The 21,379-nt window shown below is 41.8% G+C and overlaps 1 long non-coding RNA gene across 2 annotated transcripts in view; it reads right to left on the bottom strand.

Moving 5' to 3' along the window:
* The window catches only part of LOC142591106 (uncharacterized), a 68,101-nt gene extending 47,027 nt beyond the window's left edge, over positions 1–21,074 (bottom strand). The window contains exon 1 of one of the 2 annotated variants that reach the window (XR_012830341.1): positions 20,984–21,074. This is a non-coding gene — a long non-coding RNA (uncharacterized LOC142591106). The remainder of the gene's footprint in view (positions 1–20,983) is intronic. The other variant, XR_012830340.1, reaches the window with a different exon arrangement.
* Between the last annotated feature and the right edge of the window lie 305 nt (positions 21,075–21,379).

The raw sequence follows: 21,379 nt of genomic DNA, 5'->3' as shown, positions 1-21,379 counted from the left end.
GAACTGACTTCTTTTCCAAGTTCCTCCTCCTCTCTTTGCACTGCTATGTAATGTATCTTCATGAAACAAGATCTTGCACACAGCACAAGTCCTAAACACGTGGATTACATAAATTTACAGCTTTTGCAGTAGGTCACTTCTGTGAAAATAAAGTTATTAAGCCATTTTGTCCATTTTTATTCAGCCATAATAAACTGAGCAGTGGCTAATAAGCAGTTGAGTCTTTGGTGTAAGGCCTCTCTTCATTCTCGTTAAAAATTTGGTCCTGTTAATGAAGGAACCAATTTTTTGGCTATACCATTTTATGATGCTTAGTTTGGTGCGTTACACAAAATGTGACATAGTGTTTACGGCAGTAAATTTTTTTGCTTTAAGTATTGCGTGAAATTGAGATTTGTTCTATATTGAAGGGCCCCTAGTTTTCAAGAAGAAATTCCAAGTGGTCATGTGCCAGGTTGCAACAGCTGGCATGGAATAGCCTACTTACGCAAATAGGGAGGGTCATGTAGACTTGACTTTATGTTAAGAAACTATTATTGATCCACAATAGATAAAATAAAAGATTCCATCCTGTGAGCAGCTCTTCCCATTCATTAACACTTTTGCACATTTATATACCTTGAGTCTGGTGACTTTTGTCTGTTTTCATCATCTGCTATGTGCAGATGGTAAACTTCAGATTTGCCCTATAGTACAGAATATTTTGGTGCTTATATATATGGATCTGTGTTTTTCAGGTTGCCTCGAAATTTTACCCAAGCCATGCCGCGCATTCGGGCCGAGCTTCTTGCGAATGACGTATAACCAGGCTCAACGCACCAGTGTCGAGTGAGTCCGGAGATCAAGGCAACCTGCTGTGCAACCAGCACGCAACACTTGGTGACCCCTCTACGTGTTCCATCTATTTCACAGTGTAGCTCAGCTACCATCCAAACAGCATCACCAGCTGTGGTCACTTATAGAACCATGGATGAATGTTGGCGGGGAGTGATTTGAACAGACATCCTATTTGTCTCTTCAAATTCTTTGCAAATACTTCCGTTATTATAATCCATATGTGTCTTTAGTACCTAGTTTTTAATAGTACCTTTCTCTTAGAATTCTCACCATCAACTCCTGCTATTATAATGTATACCTGTCTTTATGCCCCGTTTCTCGTAGTTCTTTTGCACTTGTGGATGTAATTGATAGGTTCTTAATTCTTGTTGTACAGAAGGCTAAAATGTGAACTTACGGCATGTTTTCTTCCTTTGATAATCTACAATCTGTTCAAGTAACGTAACATGGGCTCTGGTGCAGGATAAATTGAAGAGCAATATAGAGTACTTATTTCAAGCACCCGTTATTTTTGAAAAACTTAAGTATATAGGAGCACAAGAGAGAAAATATTAAATTAGAGAAACATGGGTTTCCCTCATAAGTCTGGTAATAATATGACTTTTTTCACTGCAAGGATACCAGTGCTACTCACATACAAGGTTTGAGACATGAAAGCTATGATACCCTTGGCATTTCTCAGTGCTTATTTGCCACACTGACGAATGTCAAAGGCAGCATAGGTTTCATGCACACATTGGTTGTATTACAATTTTTGAATATTGCATTTCTCAAACACACAGGTTTACAGCAGTGCTTTAAATAGCAGATGTATTTCCTATTTTCAGAATTTGTTAATGCAAGGTTAACGCCACAGATCATGTATAAATAATTTTACCGACTATATGTCCATGGATGCATGCTACTTCTGATGACGTAGCAGTGTCATGTGGTCGGGGGATAAATGTCTTTATTTCAGATTTAAACATTGGCTTCTAGGTCTAGGTTAGTCTCCTACACTTATTTTTCTAGGTCAGAGCCCATTTGCTAGAGGAAAGTGAATTAAACTAGGAATTATAAACATCAAAAGATCCAGTTCAGGACACTAATGTGACAATCAGCAAGGATCTTTGTGCATTCATTTCCAAATTTGTGAGATTATATTTTTACTAGTTTCACTAATGCGAGAACAAATATTTGTTTATTCTCACACTAGAGTTGACTAACCCCACTGGCACACAATCCCTTTACAGGCTACAAATTCAGTGTATTATTAGGCTGTTTTTTTTGCACACTCAGCGTTAAGCGATCCAAACCGTGACATACAACAGAAGGCAGAAAAATGACTGAGGAATACAAGCAGGGTGTGGGGCTTTTTAGGCAGACGCCTGCATGTGCTATTTATAAAAATCCCTATGGTATGCCTGAAGGCATTTTTAACACTTTTGTAGAAAGACTGACACTTACTTATGAAGCCTAAATGCTTCTCGAAAAAACTTTTATTATTATTTGTACTAGAGATTTGAATATACTGCCATTAATAGGGAGTTTTATGTAGATTTAAATTGTCATTGGTTTGGTTTTTGTATAGCTGGTCCTCTGTAGTTGTATCCTACATAGTGGCAAAATATTTTTATGCGCACTTTCTTGTGTATAAAAGTTTCGCAAATAGTTTCACGCTGAATATATTTAGCTACTTGTATACCGCAAAGAGGCGATACCTATCCAAACAGCTTGTACAATTACTGAAACTATGCAAAAAATATTAGGCCTCTTTAAATAATTTTTATATATGGCAATTTCAATTAGATATCGGTATTCTACATATCTTGAAGAGTATGTATGCCAAATTTCATTTGTATAGGGCAATTATAAGTGCGCAAGCTCCTTCTCATGCTATTGTGAGAAAAAATTATTGAAGTATTCTCAATAATTTTTTTTCAGAGTACATGAGAGGTATGCAAGATTAGTAGGCAGGCCTGCCTGCCTACTAATCTTGCATACCTCTCATGGACTCTGAAAAATATTTATTGAGAATACTTCAATAATCTTTGCGGTATGCAACAAGCTAAATAAGATACAGCATGAAACTATTTACGAAACTTTTATACATAAAAAGTGCGCATAAAAATATTTTGCCACTATGTAGTACATAACTAAAGAACACCAGCTATACAAAAACCAATGACAATTCAAATCTACACAAAACCCCCTATGGATGGCAGTATATTCAAATCTCTAGTACAAGTAATTAAAAAAAGTTGTTTCGAGAAGCATTTCCCCTTAATAAATGGGTGTCATTGATTCTACAGAAGGGTTAGAAAATGCCTTCCGGCAAGCCATAGAGAGTTTTATAAATAGCACAGTCACGTATCTGCCTAAAAAGCCCCACGCTCTGCTTGTATTCCTTAGTCATTTTCTGAATTCTGTTGTATGTCACCGTTTGGATCCCTTAACACTGAGTGCGCAAAAACAAAAAAAACAAACAGCCTATTATTACACTGAATTTTAGCCTGTAAAGGGGTTGTATGCCAATGGGGGAAACCAGCTTTAGTGTGAGAATAAACAAATATTTGTTCTCGCATTAGTGAAACCAGTCAAAATATAATCTCACAAGTTTGGAAATGAATGCACAAAGAACGTTGCTGATTGTCACATTAGTGTCCTGAACAAGATCTTTTGATGTTTATAATTCCTAATTTAATTCACTTTCCCCTAGTAAATGTGCTCTGACCTAGAATACTCAGTGTAGGAGATAACACAGACCCGGAAGCCAATATTTAAACCTTGCATATTTCTAGTAACTTGACATGCTGTTCGAATAGCTATCGGCACCTTGCGGTCTACAGGGAGCTGAGTTAGCTGCAGCACACTGCTTTTTGTGAAAATTTAATACACACAAGTATTTTGCCGTTGTGTAGGACATAACTCAAGAACCAGCTAAACAAAAACTAATGGAATATATGAAATCCACATAAAGAACTCTTCAACTGGCTCTCTTTTCAAACATCGAGTACAAAAAATAAAAAATATTTCGATTAATATTCAATCGGCACAACGCTCCCCTTGCTACAGTGACCTACAACATAGCGACGCAAAGTTTAAGGCAAGTCCTCTTGTCGAAGTAACTCTGGGCTGTCTTCCCAAGGGCTTCTGTTAAAGATAGTGACTTTTCCTGCATTTGCCAGAAGTGCAATACTAAAATGTTTGTGAATGTGCAATTGGTATTGGCACAGTAACAGAAAAATACAGTTCTGTGAAATGTAGACTTGATTAAAACTTTGTTCGACATTTACATTTTTACTCTATATATTTACTTTGTGTTTTGTACTGAGTGTTTCAGCGGTGACTGCCACTAATTATTGAACATAGCTGCTGTATGACAGTGCGACAATTTTCACTAACAGAAATTTATAGCAGTGATAGGCATTAGAATTACATTACTCAATAACGTCTACTTTGTAAGAACTCAGACTAGCACCAGTTCTGAGATACACATACGCAAAAAGTCATGATCAAGTAGATTTCTCTTCCACACAAAACTGCCCCACAAGGCTTACAGAAGGCATTTTGGCCAAGTAATATCTGAAAGAGCAAAGCATGTTCCACCAAGTATGGTGACAAATATTTCAGAGCTGCCAGTCTGAGGGCTCCCACAAACTAACAATACCTTCAACATGGACTAGCTTCAATAATGGGATGTCAGCATTTTGTTGAAATTAATGAAACTTCAATTATTGTCATCTTGTTTAAGACATTTGAAATTAACATGCAGTTCTTATCTCTATCACTTTTGTAAATATTTACCAATTATTTTTTCAGGCTACAATTTTTGGTAATAGTGGTATTCATTGCACAAAGAGCTAGTACCTGGCATTTAATAAGAAAGGTACTGGTCATTGTAGATTTTCTGTCTTCAGCATTTGTTCTGTTCCACAGCTGTTTCTGTAATTCTGAAAATATGTACCCATCTCTTTGTTAGCGATAAACAGGGAAATCTGTCAGTATGTTTTGTTTAAGATGGAGCTGATCAACGTAATAGTTAGGCTATTTGCTAATTATAAATTACAACGATAATAGTACAGGACCCTAAAAATAAATTGATGCTGAATAACAGCTGTGCCAAGCTACATGTGTGCATGTGTTCTGAGCTACATGTGCATATGTTCAAAAGAGCCAAATGCCCCAGAGAGAAAGCAACAGTAACTTATTGTTCGTCATCTTGTAAAAGCAGATATGCGCCAGATGCAATTTATGCTCAGTAAATACATAAATCAGTCATGTGAGGTGTCTCACTTTAGGTTGCAATACAAAGTTCTTGTAACCTTGCTTGTTTTTATTTTGTTTCCTTTGTGAGCAAGAGTGACTTAGTTGCCTTGGCACATATTGTCAAAACTGTTTCTTCATCACTGGGAATCGCAAAATTGCAATTACACATAAAATTCCCAGTTACTGATATGGTAGCCTTCTAGCTTAATTCGCTTATCTTTCATATGTTTGTCTACCAAGCAGTTTTATCATTCACTGAAACATATCCATGCAATGCACAGTGGGAACCCAAATTATAAATATATGTTCTTGCTTTCTACCCTGCTCTAAAACATAATGAAGATACAAAGCAAAACTATAAGTTTGCAATTGTCCCCCATAACCAGAGTTTCGCTTAGAATTTGAAAAAAAAACTAAATTGACAACCTGCTATGGTGCGAGAGTTGCTTTGGGCACCAAGTGAACTGCGTAGCACCCGTGCTAGAGTACACGACAAAGCAGAAAATCACAACAGATTGGAATGGCAGCGGTAAGTTAAGAACAGAGGTTTTACTTCACGCACCATTAATGCGGCTTATCGTCTGCTCCTGTTTTGCTTTGTGGGAACGTATACAATGGGAAGACAATTTCTTGCATCGACCTTACCTTAGCCGGACACCAGAGAAAGGTAGAAATCAAGAACAGGTATTCACACTTTGTTGCCCACAGTGTATTATCTGGATATGTTTCACTCTACAAAAGACTACTGTCGTAGATAATGATAAAGACAAAGACAAAAGAATTAAAAGAGATATGTGTCAGTCATCCTTCCATGACCTCCAGTGTTTATAGAAACACTTCTTTCTGCATATGTGCCTAGCCGTAGGGAGGCTTTACGTAACCCAGTCATGCTTTTCAAGTTAAAAATCGGAATAAGGACAATCACAAGAACATCGTATGAATGATTTGTAAATGTGGCACCTAATGTAACTTATTTACATATGTGCTGAGGGTAGATTACAGACAGTGCATAATCTGCTCTTGCCGGATAACTTGTGATGAATAAAAAAAGCCTTCCTCACATCTTACTTTTTGTTTGTTTTGGATCTTCGTGCACCATGTGTATTGTTACAGCTGCGTGCATGCAGCTGGGTATAGTTTGTTTATGTGTTCTGCTTCCTCCCTTGTACTCATTATTCATGTGCTATCTTTGCCGTAACAAAATACAGCTACCTGTGCTACATATTTTGTCAGCGTGTTTGCATTATGGCAAGTTTTGTATTAATGGTTATTGCAATCTGGGAAATTGTCTGTGTCAGCTATTATACTTCGTCTTGGAAAAGTGTGTTTGTCAACATAAATAAACAATAAGTCTAAATGTTGCTGCATTTATTTTTGTAATATTATCTGCTGGTGAAGCTTTTATACACAGTAGCATGCTGTATGGCAGAATAAAATTGATTCACAACATTTAATGTGGTATTTTTCAGATCTATTTGCGACTGACACTAACACGCACAAGTAGTATGGGAAAAGTGCCAACAAGTGTACCATCGAACAAGAAAGCTGTTTTTACTGTTAGATTGGATTATCAATTGCCAATCAGTTGTTTTCAGCAAGCATAGTATAACGCAAAGATTATGTAATCTAAGTTGGAATATCGCACTTGATTATCTTGGTTTCCTTTGTACATAAGTGCAGCCTTTTTTATTTGCTATGTGTAGCTTATTGCTTAAAATGTTAAATCGTAAGTTCTAAATAAAAACACGTCTCGAAGAACGGTGAAATAGGTCTAACTTATAAATGTTGTGACACTAGATACCTGTGAAGTGCTGAATTGAACTTCTGCATGAGTTACATAATATTTCGGAGTCTCATTATGGTTCTGAGTTGCATTGCAGTGTCATGCATATGCACCTGCAGGCTGCATATTGGATGTTTATTTAAGACTGTTTTGCTTGGTTGGCTATTGATTCCAGTTTAATAGTAATCAGAACTGTCTTGCTTTCATGGCGATTCTGTGCTGACTAATACATTTGAATTTCCCAGAAGACAGCAAAGGGTGCGGAAATGTTAACCTTTTGTTCCTAACGTTCCATATCCTTTTTGGCAAGTTTGCTATGGGTTCTTTCTTATATGTTGTCTTTTTACAGTAGTCATATTGTGAACTAGCCGTAGTCGTGTGTACTTACAGCAAAAGTTGGTGACACATTTTGAAAAGCGGCTCGACACTGCCATCCGTGAGTCAAACGACTTACATGGATTAGTTATTTTACTCTATTTGCAAGAGTCCTGCACCACGCAGTAAGGGTAACTTAACACACACTGCTGGAGTCATCAGAGTCATCAAGAATAGTTACCCGAATCCTTCAGCAGTGGTCATGTGACCCTTTTTCTTGAGTCGTCTGACTCATGCAGAATAGTTAACGGACTCACTCAGCACTAGTCGTGTAACCCTTTTGAGAGGGTTAGGAGACTACTACAAGAGAGTGTGCATGACTATTGTGTGTGGAGTCACGTAACTACCTTGTATCGAGCACAGATAGTCTCGGGACTCTCTGCCGAAAGAGAGTTCGGGTGTCTCCCACAAAGTGTGTCGTATACGTGGCGAGTCCAGACTCTCGGAAAAGCGTAAGATGTACTCTTTTTTTTTCTTAGCGTGTAGTTTGAGACATTCCTTCACAATTTATCTCAAAAGTGTTGAAAGAAATGGGTTGACAGAGATGTAAAGTCTGCGTACTGCGCAAGATGTTTTGGGTAAATTTTAACAGCCAGAAAATGATGAAAATCTCACGAAATGGGGGAAATGTTACGCACATGCACATTACGACGAAAAAGGCGCTGCAGATTTTATTGAAAAACGCATTCGTGCACCACCGCGGAGCACACTGCAGTGTACGTGGGCGTTCATTCAAAATAGAAAGCTGCTTGGGCCATCGATATGGCGTGCCAAAGTTTTTAGAATTGTACCGCAGCGTCATGTTATAGAGGGCAGGCACGCAGCGAATTTCTGCTATGGATGTATCTCAGTATTTCTCTCTTCATCGTCATCTAGGGCATAAGAGCGTTTTTCTTTATTGCAATAGACTCAAATGGCTCATTCAGTGAAAATGCGGATGTCTGGTGTCTGTACCGTCGAAGTGGCACGTAAATTTCTATTGGCTGCAAGGCCACGTCACGAGCGCGCCTTGATATAGTTCTCATTGTCTACTACTCAATGGCATGCGCCCTCTTCGAAGCAGCAGAGCGGGCGAAATGGAACACTTGCTGCCACAATGGAGCGCCATATCTTGCGTGCAGGGAGAGGGCATCGCCACGATGGCAAATAACCCTCGCTGTGAGGAGCCTGTATTCTCCGCAGGTGGCGCCTGCGTTCAAGCTGCGCCTAGGTAAGGCCAAATCAAAAGGCGCCAAGCCTCTCAACGCAATTGTTATCCGTGAGTAGTCCATATCTTGAAGGACCGCTCAGCGGCCTTCACTTGCACAATAAATATTTCGCATTCACAGAACATAAGAAGTGCTCAGGTGCCCTTGGATTATTATTGGGTATGCTATTTCTATTTTTCGAGGGCGTGCATCTACGGCGCGATGGTCAGAGCATCAGGCTTCTGTACTGGGGGAATTGGGTTCGGAACAACCCATCGAAGATTTTTCATGCGAAAGCATCAAATGGCTTTTTCTGCGGAAGAGCCTGCGTCTGTAGCAGTGAAATGACAACCTAAATACCCATTAAATGTGACTACCTCACGTGCGTGCCTCCACAAGCAGAGCAGGCTGAAGGAAGCACCTGCTGCCGCGCTGGCGCACAAGGGGTTATGTGAGGAGAGAGGACATCACCGTGACTCCACGTCACCTTCGCTTTCGCTCTCAGAAGCCTACGCTATCCACGCTTTTTTGTCCGTGCACACTCTGAAGTGCGTTTTACCTTGCCCTCGGTAATTACCTTAAAGGAATTGATGTACAAAAAACAGAACAAATTGGAAGGAAAAATCTTTGGCTATTTGGTTTCGAGTCTAAGGCCCCAAGCTCAGAGGCCGAGTGTCTTATCCACTGGGCTAAACGAGCCCCTCCTAGATGGCAGACTTTGCTCTCTTCTTGATGTCATCGTGCTACTGACACCGCGCTACTGAGGTTAGAGGGGCGCGCTCGACCGCCAGAGAGGGAAAAGGGACGCGCAGTGGCAAACAAATACTGTCGTCGGGTGCAGAAGCCAGAAGATATAGGGCAGGCGGATGCACCAGGCAGCAGTAAGGGCAAAAGAGAAGAGCCACCGCGCGGCCCCTTTGTTACAGGAAGAAGGTTTACATCTAGCCTTAGCAAATTCCCGTACACATACACATGCGCGCACTGCGCTGGAGTAGTATGGGGCATGTCGCGTCTCCCGTCGGGTGCGACGACGCCCTATCCACCCGCAGGCACTCGGCGCACGACACCGCCGTGTCCCACATGGAAACAGAACACGTTTCCGAAAGGTGTGTACCAGCACGCTTTGTGCATATTACTCTCGAGGCGTCCTATTTGTGGGGGCAGGCGCGTTTAGAGTGTTCATATGTGGAGCAATATGTGCAGGTTTGGGTTTGTACATCCTCCCGCACCACCACTGAAGTCCAGCCAATCATTAACCTTCCAAGGGCGATGATGGATCGGAAATTCGCCGCATCGACCGCAAGTACAGGAGTAAAGTTGTCGGATCGTTGCTGAAAGATACCTCTACATTGCACGACGCGGTACTGAGCTGTATTGCCAGATTACGGACAATAATAGCCATAATCAGGTCATGCGGGGCCACATGAGACCCTGCCCTTGATATCCTAATATGAGGATGCCTTTTATTGTAACATTTATTGAGATCAGTGAATGGGTTATCGAATTGCTCTCTATCGGTTCCTTAAGGCGTTCAAAATATTGTTTCTCATATGTAAATACAGTCACGCACTGGCATCGCCTATCCCCTTAGTGGCAGGGTTGATGGCATCTTTTAAAGCACCGTGACGTTAGGCGCCGGCACGGCGGATTGAGCAATTGGTCTCAGAAACACTGTAAACTCATGCTCTCGCCTGAGTACGCTGTGTCGTGGCAATGGTACAGCCAAATCCGGATCAGTGCGTAGAACTTCCTCGTGAGCCCTCACTGCTGTCGCCCGGTTCGTCGTCGATGGCACTTGCACTTCGATGTGTGCAGCAGTAGCGTAAGTCTTGGTTGGGCAGGGAGTTTCCACAATGGCCGCCAGCGCATCATCAGCCGGGCACTTTGCCTGCCGGAGCGGGTCCCGAAATCCGTCGACACGACCCGACTGATGCGCAGCAATCGCGCCCTCATCAGAACACTCCTGCGCAACGTCTGCCAACCATTTGAGTATTTGCAATCGGTAGCTATTCGGCACCTTGGAGGACAGATGAAAGAGCAGGTATGTTATTTGTTGTTGCTTCTCAACGTTCTATGCATAAAGGCAGTTATCTACTGGTCAGAATCAGGTTGTACTGTGAGAACATAGGTTCGACAAATTGAATGCCGGGAACTGCGGACAGCATTATTAGGTGGTAAAAGGTCACTAGTGGGGATAGTAGTAGTGGAGCAGCAGTAAAATGTCAGTAGTAATGGAGTAGCAGGCAGCTCGGTGTCACGAAAAAACACAGAAGTGTTCGAACAGTCCGAGCAGTGCGACTTGTCCCCATCAGGGGAATCGCGCCCGGGTGGTGGTATATCCTGCGTAGTCTTTGTATTAGACATGGCTGCGTCCGGAGGCGGCGGCCGTGACCATCAGCTGAGCGCCAGCCGGAGGCAAGCCGCTGTTGAAAAATGCGAAAAAATCGCGCAAAGAACTCCAATTTCGTGTTGCATAGACTCGCGATGCGTTAAGAAAGAGCCCCGCTACAAAATTTAGCTTTATAAATAGAACAAACCTCACTTTTTTCAAAGGAAACCAAGAGCCCAACCAGCCAGTGGTCCGAACCGCAACACGAGTGCTCATGTTGAGTTCCAATCCAAAAATCTGCAAATATGTGGCCATCCAAACATGACTCCTCACGCAGAATAGACAACGACCGCTTTTCCTAGTAGACCTCTGCTTCGGCTTTGGGTCAGTAAACTGTTACATGCGTCGAGAAAAATTTTCTCGCTATCCTTCTGTCATATTTATTGAAGTGGGTAAATGTACGTATGGCGTGTATGCTGTTGACGATGGGCTAAACATAGCAAGTGTGCATCAAAAGAAACTTCCACAAAGTGACATATCGCAAACATACAAACAGGACTTTTGAGTACATTGCCTAGGATACGTATAAAGCTCTCCATTCCACAGGCACACCTTGCAGTTATCAGATGTGCTTGGTGGGATTCTATGAAAATGTTTTAATCGAGTCCAGCTCAAATGACAGCTCGCTTCTCTAACGATAAAGGCGGCCAGATGGTGCTGTAGACTTTAAATATGTACTAAATAAAAGGGTAGATTAGAATTTATGTATAGTGCACAAACTGGCCTTCAAAATTCCAAAGTCAACTCAAATGATGCTGCAGGGCCCTTTAAGTTTTCCAATCGGCTCGTAATACTCCGTGCGCAATAATCCTTGAGCGTATTTCGCTCTCAGCTTTGCGGTACAATGATCGGCTGATACGTTTCGATAACAGGCTTCGAAACCACATCACAGCTTTTTCGCAATGCTTTCAAGTAAAACTTTCGTGGTTCTCGTTTATCATCAAGAGCCGGTGGCGACTCAGGCCCGACTGACTATGTAGGAGGAGAAAGGAGGTTAACTGAGGAGCGCGAATTTTATTATTCGTATCATAAGAAGCCAACAAACACTGACACCAAGGACAACATAAAGGAAATTAGTTGCGCTTAAGAAATGAAATGAAACGAGAAAAGAAATATAATGGCAATCAAAGTGGATGAAAAGACAAGTAGCCGCCGGTGGGGAACGATTCCATAACCTTCGCATTACGCGTGCGATGCTCTACCTATTGAGCTACTGCGGCGTCGTTACACCGTTCACTTTCTAGGCTATTTATGTCTCGAGGTAGAACCATGGGAGGGTTAGCCAGCGCCACCACTTACAAATGTTAGCGGCGGATGTGGAATATTATTTCTTATTTTTAATTAATTTTTTTGCAGCAGCGGCAGCGAATGCAGACGGCCATCTAACGCGGCTCTGCAACCTTTTACAGATTTTTCTCTGCTTTGTGCCCACCGGCTTAAGGTCATATTTTCGATCTGAAGACAGGACAGCCGGACCCCTTGGATAGAAGGAGCATGCGCACGATAATCTGCTACTCCTCGTGCCTTAAGACTGCTTCATCTATCTGGCGCCTGGCTTATCCTTCACCGTGAATCACGTATATCCTGCAAACGCATCACAAGGGTCTCTTTCTGCTGCTAATTATATGGGTTGGGCTGTGGCTTCCTGTTCTTTTGGCTGTAGCGCAACGGAATACAGACGGCCATCTAACGTGGATCTGCAACCTTTTACAAATTTGTGATTTATGCAAACGGTTTTGTTAATTGTGTACACCTTCGGTCGTACTTTTCTTGTTGCGGCTGCTGCTGCCATTGAACAATCTCTCTGATTGAAACTTTTCTTACTTGTATAACCGCTGATTGCTATCCGTCGTCATGGGTCCTTCAACTGAATCAGAGCGTGGAAAGTGTTGCTGCGCCTTTAATGACGATGACCAATTTATGGAATGCTCTGAGTGTTGAGCTTATTATCTTACTGGGACTGCATGCTCCGACGTTTCCGAGAGCACGTACTGAACTAAAGGAGAAAACTATAGGAAGTCCTGGCGATGCTCGTCAAATCGTAGGGCAAAGCGGGTCAGAGCTCGTCTGTACCAAAGGAAACTGATGTCAAATGGCCACGTTGCTGGTCGAGATAAGCAGGCAACTTGATGAATTACTGCCCCTCGAGCAAACGGTAAACGATATTCAGGAATCGGTGAGTCTGTTATCAACCAAGTATGACAATATTTTTGAGACCGCTGCAACTCATGACAACTAATGGCAGTTTCCGAACTAGAGGAGCAAACTATGAGCGCTGAATTGCTTTCAGTGCGCTGCTCGGTAAATGAACTTGAGTACCACAGCAGACAAACAAATATTGAGGTTCACGGTGTTAAAGAAGACAACGAGTGTCTTATACATAATATGAATGTCATTGAATCAAAACTGCAACTTGCCCCTTTGACTGAGCAAACTGTTACCTCAATACACCGGCTTCAGACCAGAGGCGACAGGCCTCCAGGCATTATCATACCCTTTTCGAGCCAGTCAACAAGGAAACAATGGCTGAATAAAAAGAGGGTTTTGTTAGTTGCTCAGCAGGGAATACTTATTACGGAAAACCTGACTGCGTAGAATCGCATGCTCCTACGAGCTCAGAAATAGTGGGTTTGCGTAAATAATTTTCGGTTTGCATGGCACCGTGCTGAAAAAGGGATTATAAGAAAGAATGAGGGTGATCGCGCACACTTGATAACGTCGCCGGCAGATCTCGATAAGAACGCTTTCAAGCTTAGGAGAAAAATAAGTTATAGGTAAAATTATGATGTCGGTGCACTCAAACAAAATGTTTTCGTCGGATCTTCATGATAATGTAAGCTCACAACACGGTGGGTCGATTTGTTGGATACATATCAACTGCCAGTCGGTGAAAAATAAAAAGGATGAACTTGACATTCTTTTGAGCAGCCTAAGGTTTTCTTTTCTTTTCATAAATCTTTCTGAAACGTGCGACAGTGATTGTACGGCCCCCTGGTGCCTGCCAAAGTACGAGTGCTTAACATGATCAAGAACGAATTCGCGCGGTGGCGGGGTTAGCCTAATTATGTGCGATTCACTTAATGTCAGCTGCGTTCAAGAATGTTCTTGTGTTAACAATGACTACGAGGCATCGTCTGTGTTACATGCACGCACTCTTTATTCTGTTGTCTACAGACCACCGCGGGCAATCTCTAAGGCTTTTGTCTCTTTTTCGAGAAATGCTTGATATACAATGTTGATTTACAGTATAAATTGATTTGTGGTAGCGATTTGAATATAAACATGCTGTTTGACTAAAATATCACATGTGACTTTGAATTGCTTTTAAAAACGTAAATGTGTTTCAATGTTATCAATACTCTTATCAGAATTACCTGCGATACGTCCACCTGCCTCGACTAGTTTAATACTAACTACGGATTAGACAATGTTAAATGTGGCACTATTTCATAAAGCTTGTGTGATCACATGCCGGTATTCCTCACTGTCAAACGGAAAGATAAAAGAAATCCAGAACGAGTTTGCATCTTGCAAATTATAACTGAAGAATGGCTAGTGCGTTTTCGTGATGACTAACGTCACGTAGTCTGGGACAGTGTTATTGATCCTACAAGTGCTGATCGTGCTTACGGTGCTTTTCTGGAAACGTTCATCCCTTGTTATGATAAACATTTTCCTGCCTGTCCGAAAGTATCCACTCCATCAAGGACACATTAATCCTGGTTAACTATACAATTATTTAAATAAATAAAAGTGAACGCAAGGGTATTTATTATGTTCATAACATCTCGGGATCCTGATGATTGAAGTGTTTAAATGATTGCGCAGTGGCTTAACTGAGGAATTAAGTGCTGCGAAAACTATATTTTATAAGCAATATTTCGCATCGTGCAGCCATGATTGCAATTAGATATGGCACTAGTTTAATTCTTTGCTGAATAGAGTGCCGAATTCAGCGGCGTTGCGTATAATAGCTGATGGAGTGGATATACGTGACGGACAGTTGGCCGACTGTTTTAATAAAGGTTTTACTACTCCACCTAAATGCAATGTGAATGATAACGCATGCCGTTTCATTACAACGAACTTTGTGCATTCAATTTTTTTGCATCCCACAAACATATTAGAAGTAATCTCACTGTTCTACGCGCTAAATAATAGCTACTCCGGCGATGCTGATAATATTAAAATCAAGCCTGTTAAATTTGTAATTGGTAATCGCTCTAGTACTAGCCTATATTTTTAATATCTGCCTTTCTCCCAGTGTGTTCCCGTATAAAATGCAGATCGCAAAAGCAGTCACACTGTTCAGGAAAGGTGACAAAACTTCCTTATCTAAATATAGAGCTGCGTCTATTCTCCCTATCTTTTCTAAGTGTTCGAAAAAAATATTTTTGCGAAATATCGGACTGTCTGGACAAGCAAAACTTGATAACTAAGCATCAGTACGCTTTCCGCAAAAATATGTCAACACAGCTAGCTTTGCTTGAATAGAAAGAACTAATTCTAAATAGTTTTAAGGAACGTTTGCTAACATTGGGAGTATCTGTCGACTTTTCAAAGGCCTTTAATTCAATAAATCATGATCTCTTGCTTAGTAAGTTAAACCACTATGGTATACGCGGCATTGCACTTGACTTGATTAGGTCGTATGTTGGTCATAGACAGCAGTGTGTACAATAGCTTTAAATCTGAAGTTCGGTCGGTTAAGGCAGCTGTACCCCAGGGCAGTGTTACAAGGCCGCTCCTCTTAAGTATCTTTATTAACAATTTAGAAAACAATGACATTGATACGCGTTACGTAATCTATACTGATGTCACTACGTTATTCTTTTCATCTAACCGCTCTGCCGAATTCACTACAAGATCCATTGCAGTTTTGAATAAATTGTACACATTGTTATTTGACAACAGTTTGACTATTAATTCGCAATACACCAAGGCGGCGTTATTTCGCGCTAAGAACACGCAAATTACTCTAGAGGAAAATCTGATAATGAAAAATTCTAAAACTGAACTTGTGAATTCGGTAAAATCACTAGGTGTATTTTTTGATCATACTATGACCTGGCGTAGCTTTATAGATTTTCTTGCTAGTAAGCTTTCACAGATCACTGGAATTATTTATTCCTTGAACTTTCTTCCTCGCTCTATTAAATGCTTGATAAATAATTCCCTTTTTCTCAGCCATTTAAATTATTGTTGTCTTGTCTGGGGGTACGACTTCTGAAACACATGTCAACAGGCTGTACATACTGCAAAAGAAGGCTCTTCGCGCTATCTCTAATAAACCATACGATATCCTTTCAGCTTATTTATTTCATAAACTTAAGACACCAAAAGCACAGGCCCTTTTAAAGTATTGTTTAGTGCTTGCGTATAAGAAGGAACAGAAAAAGAACATAAACTACATTACTTTTATGGCTTAACCTAAAACTACACGAAACTCCATACAGTACAAGAAAGTCAAAGTACTGGCACGTGCCAAAATCGCGCACAAACTAATGATCACAGATGCTGCGCCCCAGGTTTACTCGGTTATTAAATGATCTTATTGTTAATAAAATTGATATAGTGATTTGTACTCCTCCTGATATTTTTTTTAGTTTATTTCTCATATGTGAGGTGTACACACTCTATACGCTTATCCAGTGCAGTGAGATTTTGTGCGTTTTTTGCTCACTTGCGCACATCTTGCTTTTGTTCTTTTTTCTTTTCGTTTTTTTCCTCACCCGATTCGCGATGCACCCGCCGTGGTTGCTCAGTGGCTATGGTGTTTGGCTGCTGAGCACGAGGTCGCGGGATCTAATCCCGACAACGGCGCCCACATATCGATGGAGGTGAAAACACCCGTGTACTTAGACTTAGGTGCACGTTAAAGAACCCCAGGTGGTCGAAATTTCCGGAGTCCTCCACTACGGCGTGCCTCATAATCAGAAAGTGATTTTGGCCCCTAAAACTCAATAATTTCATTCTTTTTATTTGCGATGCGTATGCATGACGTGTTGTGCTGGAATTTGTAAGTACTTGGGGAAAGTGTATTTCCGCCCTGCTGCTCGCTTTGTTTTGTATTAAGGGTATTTGGGCCTGGTCATGCTCCTACGAGTAGCTTTTTTCCCACTTAACCCCCGCAAGGCTGTATTTAGTTTTTGTGGAAATAAAGTATGCATACAAGGCATATATATATACAAATCGAAATCACTTTATTTCAGGGCATTTCCCGCGGAGACAGGGACTAAAGGCTGAAACAGCCTGACGGGGCCCCTGCCCCCGTTTAGTTCATCAACATTTATGCGTACAATAACGTATACAATAAGGTGCACATTATATGAAAATTGCAGTTGCATTCAATGTACAGCTGAAGAAGAAAAACAAAGTCACATCTAATAGATGAGATAAGGAGTATGAGATGCATACAAATGCACACAGATCACGTAGATAGATATACATACACAAAAATGTCACGCAGGATTCATGGCTTAGAAAGCTAGTAGGCCTTTATAATGTTACAGGTATATAAAGAACGATTATGCACCAGCATACTGTGCGTACAAACCAGAAAAAAACAATAAGAAATTCAGAAATGCTTTTAATAAAGCAGGAAATAATGTAAAACAGTCTACAATACGTATGCTGTTGTGGCAAGAAACATTTTGTACATTACTTTAAGCTTACCAGGGCAATCTGTCCAATTTATTATGTCTTTATGTTTATTTAGAATCTGTATAGCTTGATATGTTAAAGATTGCTTCCCGAAATTTGTCTGATTCTTCGGAAGCATCCTCTTATGCTCCCTAAATCCGTACTGATCTTCAACTACCATATCAATGTCTTTGTACATGTTTGTGGTGTGTATATGATGCTTTAATTTTAGAGATAATCTTGATTGGCCATAAGCATGTCCGACGCTTGCGGCATGCTTTCTGCCATAGCCGTCATGAGAACGTCATCGATTTTGCGTCAAGGCAACTGGTCAATCTCCTTCCCTTCGGCAGCAACGTTCCTAAGCGCCAACGCGCTGCCTCCCGCGACCTCGCCATAAGCAAGGTAGTTACGCCAAGCTGCGCTCCGTTTGCTGTGGCTGGTGCGAAATGTTTCGCACTCGATGGATTGTCCGAGGCTCACAGACGGTTTGTCTTATGAGATAATCCGTCTGCCTCTATAAATAGTTTTTTCTCGGCCAGTTCTTTCTCATCCATGACTGAGGCAACCGGTGGATGCACATGGTCTGCCTCTGCTGCTAAATGAACTGCGCGAGCAGAGGCCCAGCGCATGCCCCTCCAGAATCCAGAGGTGCGCTACGCCGAACCAGGCGTTGGTGCAGCAAATCGAGCATATATCCATCTATTTATCCGAACACAGAGCTTCCTTCAGGAGAGTCAAGAAGTGGGAGTGGAGTGTTTCTTGAAGAAGGAATATTTGTGAAAAAGAAGAAGTCTTTAACTGTACATGCGCATGTTCCTTGAAGTCTTTGACTCAATATATCGAAACAGGCGAAGACCTGCGCCTAAATTTCGCATTAGGAAGTAACCTTATTGTCGACAATCTTTATATGCGTACACCAAAACTTTTTGAATTGCACTACAACGCTGTCGAGCCCTTTCGGCACGCATGCGAGATCGCTTTCTCAACTGTTCTTTACCGAGGATTCGTTCTAGCGCCAACATAAGCTTGCATTGCACGGAAGTGCTAATTTCTACCCGCTATCGCAAGTAAGGAGAAGCCGAGGTGTTGCTTACGCTGGCACAACCCTCCTCATGCGGTTGTTTCTCTTCCTTGTGCTGACTTGCCCCATCGAAACCCTTCCCCATTGAGCATTGCCCGCGCCTCGCGTCCGTCAATAAATACAAAAAACTGTTCAATGCGGGCAATGCTATTCGCTTTGATAACAAAAAGAGTCACCTGCTATAAACGAGGACCGCGTTTGACTGGGCTTTTCAAACAACGCTGTGGTTTACTGCTGTAATATATCGACGAGGCTGCCGGAAGCGGGACCTACGGCATGAGGCCTAACGACCGTGGAGCGATAAGCCGCTGAAGTAGGAGCTTTTGCGGCGGACGCCAATCGAAGACTGAGTTTCTTCCAGCATACGGAAAGTGAACATGGCGGGGTCGACTGACAACGTTTCGAAAAAACAATTCGAAACCGAAACCGATGATATGACAGTTACCGCCAGATTCTTGCATCGGTTCTTACGTAAATTGTAGGATATGTACCAGTAGGGTAGTGCCGCTCTTCAATGAACGTATGTTACGCCATCGTGGGCACCTACGTATGCGAGAGTATGAATGCGCCTTCCTACATCGACGAAAACGATCTCTTAAATTTTGCCGATGCTGAGCGGACTTGAACCCACGTCACATGCGTTTTACAAGGAAAGCAACCAGACTCATTGGCAAGCTGCGCCTCAAATGCACTGCGGCTCTTCCACTTCCAATGAACCGTTTCACACCAATGCTTTATTGAGTACTACCACGAATGCAAGGCATATGTGCCGCTCTTCAATGAACCTCTCCCCAACCTGGGTCACTGAGTATTCAACACTGCGTGCGCGGCAAGCAAGGGAGCAATTCTCAGCGTTTGCAAGCACCGGCACACTCAATTCTTTTTCAGAGTGGACACGCAGACTTTTCTTCAGTGCCACTTTATGGCGCACCTTGTCCAGAGCGAACTGCGAGAGAGGAGCTCTGTTGCCGCATGACGCCTTTCTCTGCGCTGGCAGGCACCAGCCTGCCATGAATTTCGGAGGTCACGTGCAGGCTCTCCGACAGCGAGGCCTGATTTCACCGTGTGTTCTCACGGAAACGCGACAGAGGAGTCCCTCTGCAGTGCGCGCCTCATACATGACTTGTTTCGAGAGTGACAATACTATATTATTTCAATTCTGACGCATTACCATGGACATACATTATGAGAAGGTTCCACCGCGTTCTTTGTGCGCTAGTATCATCAGGAGTGTCAAGGTGCAAAAATATTATGTGTGCGCCGTATGTATATATATATATATATATATATATATATATATATATATATATATATATATATATATATATATATATATATATATATATATATATACATATTGCATTTGTGTGAATGACGGCGGCTTGCTGCGGACAACCGTCAGATGCACTGCGGTTCTCGATGTGGCCGGACAATTGCAGAGTGAGCTCTGCAACATCATTTTGTAATGTGAGGAACGTGTTTCAAAGCATGAATGCGAGACCACAGAGATGAGCGGTGTAATTCTCACGCATATCTTTAACACTTACCTCTTAACTGGCAGATAATGTTTTTTTTTTCGCGGGACCTTCGCCTACACTTTCCGACGCAACCTACATTCTGTGAGTAATGTATCAAGAGGTATCCGACCATTTTGCAAGCAGATAATAGTTTTACCCTAATGCATACAGCTCAGAGAAGAGCTTGAAAGGAAGACCTAATCAGGAAAGCGGATGCTCTTACTCTATGCGGGAGCTATTGGGTACGTTATCTACATGGGCGAGCGACAGCAAAATATCAGCCTGGCTGCACTACTGAGTCGATTGAGCCTAGCGTAAAACTATTCGCGGTGCGTCCATTTTGTTTCATTGATTTTACAGCCAAATGGACTCTGTGCCTCGAGAGACCCTCCAACTCTCTGCCGCGCAGGCGCTGTGAGCAGGACAGCTCGCAAACGGTGCCGTCGGCACCGCTTATTCAACTACACTTCGATCATGAGCATTATTCTCACAACTAATTGAAGAACAATGCATGAGCTAGCACTCAAGACCGGCAAGTCACTCTTTGTTAGCACATCAATATCCAACAAATATGAAGACCACTGGCTCAGCTAAATAGTTCTGCATAGTGTGACAAAAATTATATACGAACTTTCATGTCACAAGCAAGAAAAAAAAGCGCATCTATATAACATGCTTACATTCCTGAACGTCTAGGGTCATTTCGCATGCTTTTTTTAGAAACATATTCAGTCTGAGTACAACGTGGGCTTGGTACTGGTACTTGCATGAGCTTTACTCATGGAGAGTGTACGCGCCAAATATTTCTGATTTGTGGGACCATAATAATACTGCACAAATGAGGATGCTTTCGGTTATCATATTGAGGGCGCATATTTTCGGGCAAATAAAAAATTTAATTACCGCCCAATGCCTACTCACTGATAGTCACAAACACTCCTCAGCGATCGGCCCAGCTGCTATAATAGTCTTGCTTTTCAACGCTTAAGCAACACTGCAGTAGGAGGAGAAAAAGACGGATAGACAGGGAGCTCTGCATTACCCTATATTTATTGTTATCCAACTGAAAATGTCAGGCTCTCGTCTTTTACATGCACCACTGACGTTAATGACAAGAAATGTTTGTGCGCTTTACGGACTGTATTGGAATTCATATGGGGAGTTGTGTGGAATATATTAGCGACAAATTTAAAAGTTAATCTTGATGTTCTGCGCGATGGCATCTAGTACTGCGGACGATATTTGTAATGATAACAATGAAGAGTAATAGATTCCTGTTCAGATGAAAATGTCAAAATCAAAATACCAAGCCCTGAG

Source organism: Dermacentor variabilis, chromosome 8 (genome assembly GCF_050947875.1).
Source record: "Dermacentor variabilis isolate Ectoservices chromosome 8, ASM5094787v1, whole genome shotgun sequence".
Taxonomy (NCBI): Eukaryota; Metazoa; Arthropoda; class Arachnida; order Ixodida; family Ixodidae; genus Dermacentor; species Dermacentor variabilis.
The sequence above is the reverse complement of the archived record's forward strand: the minus strand, read 5'-3'. Positions and strand labels throughout refer to the sequence as shown.